The sequence below is a fragment of the Mus pahari genome, chromosome X (assembly GCF_900095145.1).
Source record: "Mus pahari chromosome X, PAHARI_EIJ_v1.1, whole genome shotgun sequence".
NCBI lineage: Eukaryota > Metazoa > Chordata > Mammalia > Rodentia > Muridae > Mus > Mus pahari.
The window spans coordinates 52,497,676-52,504,367 of NC_034613.1; the positions used below are offsets into that span (position 1 = coordinate 52,497,676).

At 38.3% G+C, this 6,692-nt stretch overlaps 1 pseudogene; it reads right to left on the reverse strand.

Annotated features, from left to right (window-relative positions):
• Window positions 1-5,174: 5,174 nt before the first annotated feature.
• Window positions 5,175-6,128, reverse strand: LOC110314324 (annotated as a pseudogene).
• Window positions 6,129-6,692: the final 564 nt, after the last annotated feature.

The following is a 6,692-nucleotide window of genomic DNA, read 5'->3' on the forward strand; positions in this document are numbered from 1 at the left end:
CTTTTTGTATTGTTATTACATTTTACAATTTCAGATATGTACATTTTTGTATGTGCACTTACACTTACCTCCTACCTTCCTACCACACCATCCATGCTTCCGACTTCCCACAAATAGTCCTTACACATTCATGTCCATTTGCTTTGTTACCACTAAACTTAATAGGGAACTTCTATGGGATCATGAATTTGAAGCTATCTTTTGACAGTGGATGAATTCATTAGAAGGTACACAAGCCAAGATAGCGAATTCTCCTGTACCATAATTTATCCAGAGATAATAATTCTTGATTGATTTTATAAAATTGATCATGTATGGGCCTGGTACAGGTAACTCCATTTGATGTGAATTAATGATTATGGCAGTTATATAAAGTGTAGGGGATGATATTTCATGATTTTCACCTTATATTCTAGGTTTTACATAGTTCCTGCCCCTCTTCTGCAATTTTCTTCGAGTCTTAGAGGGGTGCTATAATTGACTTGTTCAGAACTAGGCTCACACCCAGCACTTATTTTCTGTATTTGTATAGCCATGAGTTATTTCATTCAACACTATTCAGTAGAAGGTGCGGCTTCTCTGATTATGGCTGGATGGCATTTGTCTATGGGTATAGACATAGTTTTGAAAGCAGTATTCTGTTAGGTCAGATTAGCTAGGTATCAGAAATATTTTCTCCACATGACTTATAAGAAAAGGGTTGAAATTGTTAAAAGTAAAACTTCTAAAAGGCCCCAGGGTCTTGAGAGTGGAAGAGCTGGTCCGGCACCCTTGCCAACAACCTTGCCAGCTGTAGCACTTGAGAGAGCAGGTCCTGCACCTCTCCTGGGCAAAACAGTAGAAGTGACTATGGGGTAGGGGTATGGATGATCTGGCCCTGCTACTCCGGTGTGGTGGCATGAATGAGGGAGAGATGTTTCCCTCTACTCACCTCCTGCAGTAGACTAGAGAGCAGTCCCCAAAGTCATGGAAGCTGGAGAGCTGGCCCTGCCCTTTGCCAGCTACAACACAGTGTAAGCTAGCTAGGGCAGTGCTGGAGAGCTTACCACGGAGCTGAGGGTGGGAGAGAGCTGGCAGGCTAACCTCCTAAACTACTGCCCAGGCCCTAATCCTGGGTCTTGAATTGGCCCACCCCCAACATCTCCCCGATCTATGAACTGCTGGAGCATGTGAAGAGGCCCATCCAGCAGATCCAAAGCTCCAGGATTTCCCTGACACAGAAAAACGAGAGGAGTCCCTGTGAGGATCTAGTACTGATCTAATATTGTAGCAGAATCCAAAGGCCTAGAAACAGATCAATGACTCATTGCAATGAACATTTGTAAGGAAAAAAGTAAGGACATACTGTGACACACTAAAGCTTCCATGATGAAATTTTTTGTTGTTTTTATTTTGTTTGTTGCTTTTTAAATTCAATTTTAGTTTTATTTTTTATTTTCTTTTGGGGATAGGTTGCAAAGGCAGAGGACAGATATGGAGGGACAGGAGGATGAGTAGTGGGACAGGAGGATTAGTGGTGTAGCTGTTCAAGGAAACCAGTTTTCTCTAACAATTTTCCCAATAGGTAGTACAATTCTGTGGGGTCATCTCTAGATACATGTGCATATGAGCAATGCTAAGTAGACATAGTTGCATACATACACATACTTGCATGCATATATATACACATATACATATATATATATATATATATATATATATATATATATATATATATGATAATATTAAAGCAGATGAGGTAATGAATTTGAGAGCAAGAAAAGGGGAACAGGCAAGGAGTTGAAATGAGAAGAGAAATACAGGAGTAATGTAATGAGATTCGCCACCAAATAATAAAAGGAAGTTATAAATAAAAATAAACTGGAAATACTGCATTATAAGAAATATGCTGTACTTTTCAGGATTTTAGAGACTGAACCACCAAGCAAAGAGCGTACAAGGGCTGCATCTAGGCCTCCCCACATATATGTAGCAGATGTACAACTTGGTCTTCATGCAGTTCCCCCAACAATTAGAGCAGATGCTTACCCTGACTCTGTTTTTGCTGCGAATCCCATTCCCCTAACTGGGCTGCCTTGTCTGGTCTCAGTAGGAGAGGGTTTACCTAGTCCTGCAATGACTTGAGGTGTCAGGGTGGGATAGTACCCACCAGGGTCCACCCTCTTCTCAGAAGTGAAAAAGAGGATAGGAGGAGTGGCCATGTGAGGCTGGGACTGGGAAGATAGAGGGGACTGGCTGCAATCAGGATGTGAAGTGAATAATTAAATAAATAAATAAATAAATAAATAAATAAATAAATAAATAAATAAATGGAAAAAGTAAAAACACTCAATGTTTTATATATACAAATACAAGTGCCTAGCATTGCTTTTCCACTTGCAATTTTGAATAACATTTAGACTTTCTTCAAAATTCAAAATTCAAAATTCTTTAAAAAATATTTTTAAACTCATTTTTTGTTGTTGTTATTATTTTGTTTTGTTGTGAGCACTGAACATCCTAGGAAAGCACCTTATAACTGAGCACATTCTTAGCACAAATTCACATCCCCAAAACTTTAGTTCTTTAACCAGCATTTCTTGGTTACCATACTTTAGCAAAACCTGGATTGATAAGTATTAGGAATTATAAAATGTTTGAAATTCTTAAATGTCTTCACTTACATCGAGGCATCGAGGGCAAGAGAGAGAGAGAGAGAGAGAGAGAGAGAGAGAGAGAGAGAGAGAGAGAGAACAGGAGAATGGCAATGGACAGCAATACATCACACAAGAGCTATTTCTATTTTATTTATTTCCAAACACTAATGCTAGGACATTTTAAAGTACTAAACATATAATCCCTCTTTATTGTTTTGCAGTTTCATAGATTTTAAAGATTTTTTAATATGTATATGTTTTTCCTTCATGTATGTATGTGTACCACATACATGTCTAATGCTCAAGTGTGCCTGAAAACAGCATTGTATAAGCTCTGTCACTGGAGTTTACAGTGTTATGAGCTGCCATGTGGAATGCTAGAAACTGAACCCAGGACTTCTGCAAGAGCAGTTAATCCTTTTTAACTACTGATCTGGTTTCAGACATGTTCATGATCAATTTCCATCTTTTTCACCATCTATTCCCCTTTCTTATGACCCTTCTCCCACTGGTATTCTTATTCCCGATATGTCCCCTTTCTACTCTTTCGTGTCTACTTTTATTCCACTGAGTTTAATTAGTACCATCTCTCTTTTATTTTTTTTCAATGTATATTCCCTTCTCAGACAAGTGGGTATATTATAGAAGCATATTTAAATATGTTTTGGTAAAACTTCAGGTACTGTTGATTTTCCTATTGCAAAGTACAGCTTCATCCTTTTAGTAATATTGAAGATTCATCAAAATGAGCTAGAGGTAATGAACCAAGAATTTAAGTAAAGGTAACAGCATTGATTAATGATAATGATAAGGTGGTTTTACACTTCTGTACTAGTGTGTTACAGATGCACAAATCATCTAAATGAATAAAAATGCTCAGCCTCCAACAAGGCCATGTATGAAAATTATTCCATGATTCATAAAAAACAAAAATAAAGATATTATTCTAATGGCAAATTACTTGTGAGTAGGCTGAGATCAGAGATAGAGGGATCAGGAATAAGCAAAATGGATTTATGCTAATCAAGATTTTTAGTTATTCAGTCTTTCAAAATGAGATTTAAATGTAATATGAATATAGGGTAAAAAATAATTCAATGAAATTACATTATGTGTTTCTAGGAAATTTCTAAAAAAAGCATGCCATTTATAACAGTTTGTAAAGATGTGGAGACATAATGTGTGTTTCATTAGATTTACTACCTGATTCCCAGACCAAATGCTGCACCCACATTAATACATATATCCATATGAATGCAGAAACATGTATACATATGGACCCACATAGATAGCTTTATCACTATATCTCAGGCTGATTGATGTCCTGTTAATTCCTTCAGTGTTGAGAAAAGTGGAACATTAATCACTCTAATAATAATGGAATACATCAGTTATGGAAATGACAAAGCTTCATTCAGGTGGGAAAAAGGCATTTAATAAATTTAGAGCAGAACAAATCCTCAATTTGAACATGTGTTCATATTGATTCTTTGGGTATCCAACATTTCAGAATTACTGGGAAAGAATGGTCCATGTTGGCTCCTGTGAAGAACTTTGTTTAGATTTTTTTGAAGATAAAATTTTTGGTTTTATTTGAACTGACTATAGCAGATAATAACATAAACTATATATTTTTCCAAAATCAGCAGCCTAGGCACATCAGAGAAGACATACTCTTTGAGGAAATGAAGCGCCTCCACCCATTTCATCTCAATGGAGCATCCACTTCTAGTGCAAAGTTGAATGTTATGCGCCCTGTTGGTATGAGGCTCCTGCCTTCTGTGCCTGTGCATCTTGCTACACCATAGCCAAGCTCCTAGTTAACATCAAAGGCAGGAAAATTGAAAATCTTCTGGGTATTTGGATCTTACAATTTAAATCACACCATCTCTAAAATGAATAGTTCAACTTACTGTAATGTTTCTAAAGTGTTTTTGTTTTGTTTTGTTTTGTTTTGTTTTGTTTTGTTTTGTTTTTTTTAAGATTTATTTTTAACTGTTGTGGATGTGTGGGTGTGCATGAGTGTGGGTATTCCCAGAGGCTAGAAGGAGCATGCTTGCTCCCTTCCCTACAGCCTGCTATGGTGGACTCTGGTCCTCTGAAAGAGCAGTGTGTGGTCTTCACTGCTCAGTCATCTCTAGCTTCTACTGTAAGTCTAAAAAGAAAGGCTTGATGGAGCAGTGTCCAAGAACCTGCTTGTCCTTCAGTGACCTTCGGAATGTTCAGGCAGACTGAGATAGGGGCACAGAGGGAGACTTGAATTCTCGCAGCTTGAACTCAAGACCTGGTTAAAACTTCTCAGTGTGGGGTAAAAGAAGTGGCAGAAAAACAGTTCTGTCAAAGAAAGGAAGGCTTAAAGAAAATAGACAAGATGGAAACAGAGTGGAGAGATGGAGCCTATGAAATCATGAGAGTCCAGTCACCTGCAGTTCTCTACTAGGTGATGGCACTGGACAGAGAACAGTGCTGGTCATTAGACATGGCCTGTAGCCAGCTGCTGGGAAAGCATATCAATATTCAAGCTGATTATTATGGCTGCTACCGTCTGACCGCATCAGGCCAGTTCTGGGTCTCAAGGCAGAAATCAGAGTGGTTGGACTAGATCGCTTGGTGCTTGCCTTTCAGAGTACCATCCAAGAAGTTTCCTGTGTAAAACCGGATGCCAGGTTAGGTGGTATATACATCCAGGATCCTCCTACTTGCAGCCTAATGCACCCTTGCACAAAATTTCTTTTCTTTTGACTCCTTCAGACAAAAATTATGGTCAAAACCATGAATGTGGTAACCCTGCAGGTACTTTCCAATCTTCACTGGCTTTCTCAGGTGGAAGGCAGTTCTTTCCACTGGAGCAATGACTCTTGTTGGGATTAGAGTTTCATCCATAGGCAAATATGCACCTGCTGAAATGGTGAATTCATGGTCATATATATTTGGGGAGCCCTGGCCTGCTAGGCTGAAATAAGAATGGTTGGTCAGATTAACTGGAATGGTCTGGCTGGCCTGCACTCTGTAGTTGATTACAAGCTCTCCACCATCCAGGGAATATGTCACCCAGACTTTCAACTCTCCAGGGTAGCCTTCCTCACCATCTGGACTGACTTGAGAGAACTGGATGCCATTGGACAACACCTGAGGGGTCCATAGGTCCTTATCAAACCCTGTGAATCCTCCATGGAGACTGTTGGGCTCTCTGTTAATGAGCAGGTAGTACTCCTTCCCACCTATGGTGAATCTTCCTTTGGCAATTTGGTTGGCTACCCTCCCAAACACTGCTCTAAATTAGGGTTGTTTCTGGAGGTAACCTCCCAACTTGCCAAAGACAAGCACCATGTCTGAAGCTTTCCCCTGCTTGTCTTTGACCTGCAGAGCAGTGATCTTGTAGCCCCAGGAGATGATGTCGACACTCAGCTGGTCTGACTGAAGCTGGAACTTCTCCACTGCCACTCCACCTGAGGGCAGCTCTACAAACAAGGTTCTTATCACCGAAACCATTGGGAAAGTTCAGGGAGTGTAGCTTCTCCTTGCTGTTCAAACTTGAGCCTGATCATGTTTGGAATGATCTAGATTTACTTTTAATTTAATTTAATTTAATTTAATTTAATTTAATTTACTTAGATTGACATTTAATTTCCAATGAAAGAATAAAAGGAGATTTCAAAAGGAAACAGTTGCAGAACAGTAATTTTCATAAACTTGCTCAAAAATGCCAGACACAGAATAAGTTCTCCCCCTGCCTTTCTCCACAGGTATGAGTGCATATTGTACATGTAGACATATATGTATGTATTCACATATATGGATTATAATTACTTAATATTCCTACTTAAAAGGATTCAACTTGTGCTAACACTAGCTTATAAGTTTACTACTTCATTTGATATATATATATATATATATATATATATATATATATATATAACTGATTTATGACAGAAATGCATTTTCCTTAAAGCTAGTATCAAGTTTTCAGTGCTGTTGTTCTTAGCAATGAGGACAATATCCAAACTGATAACAATCTTTACACACTTATAATATGAACTTTTATATACATCTTAA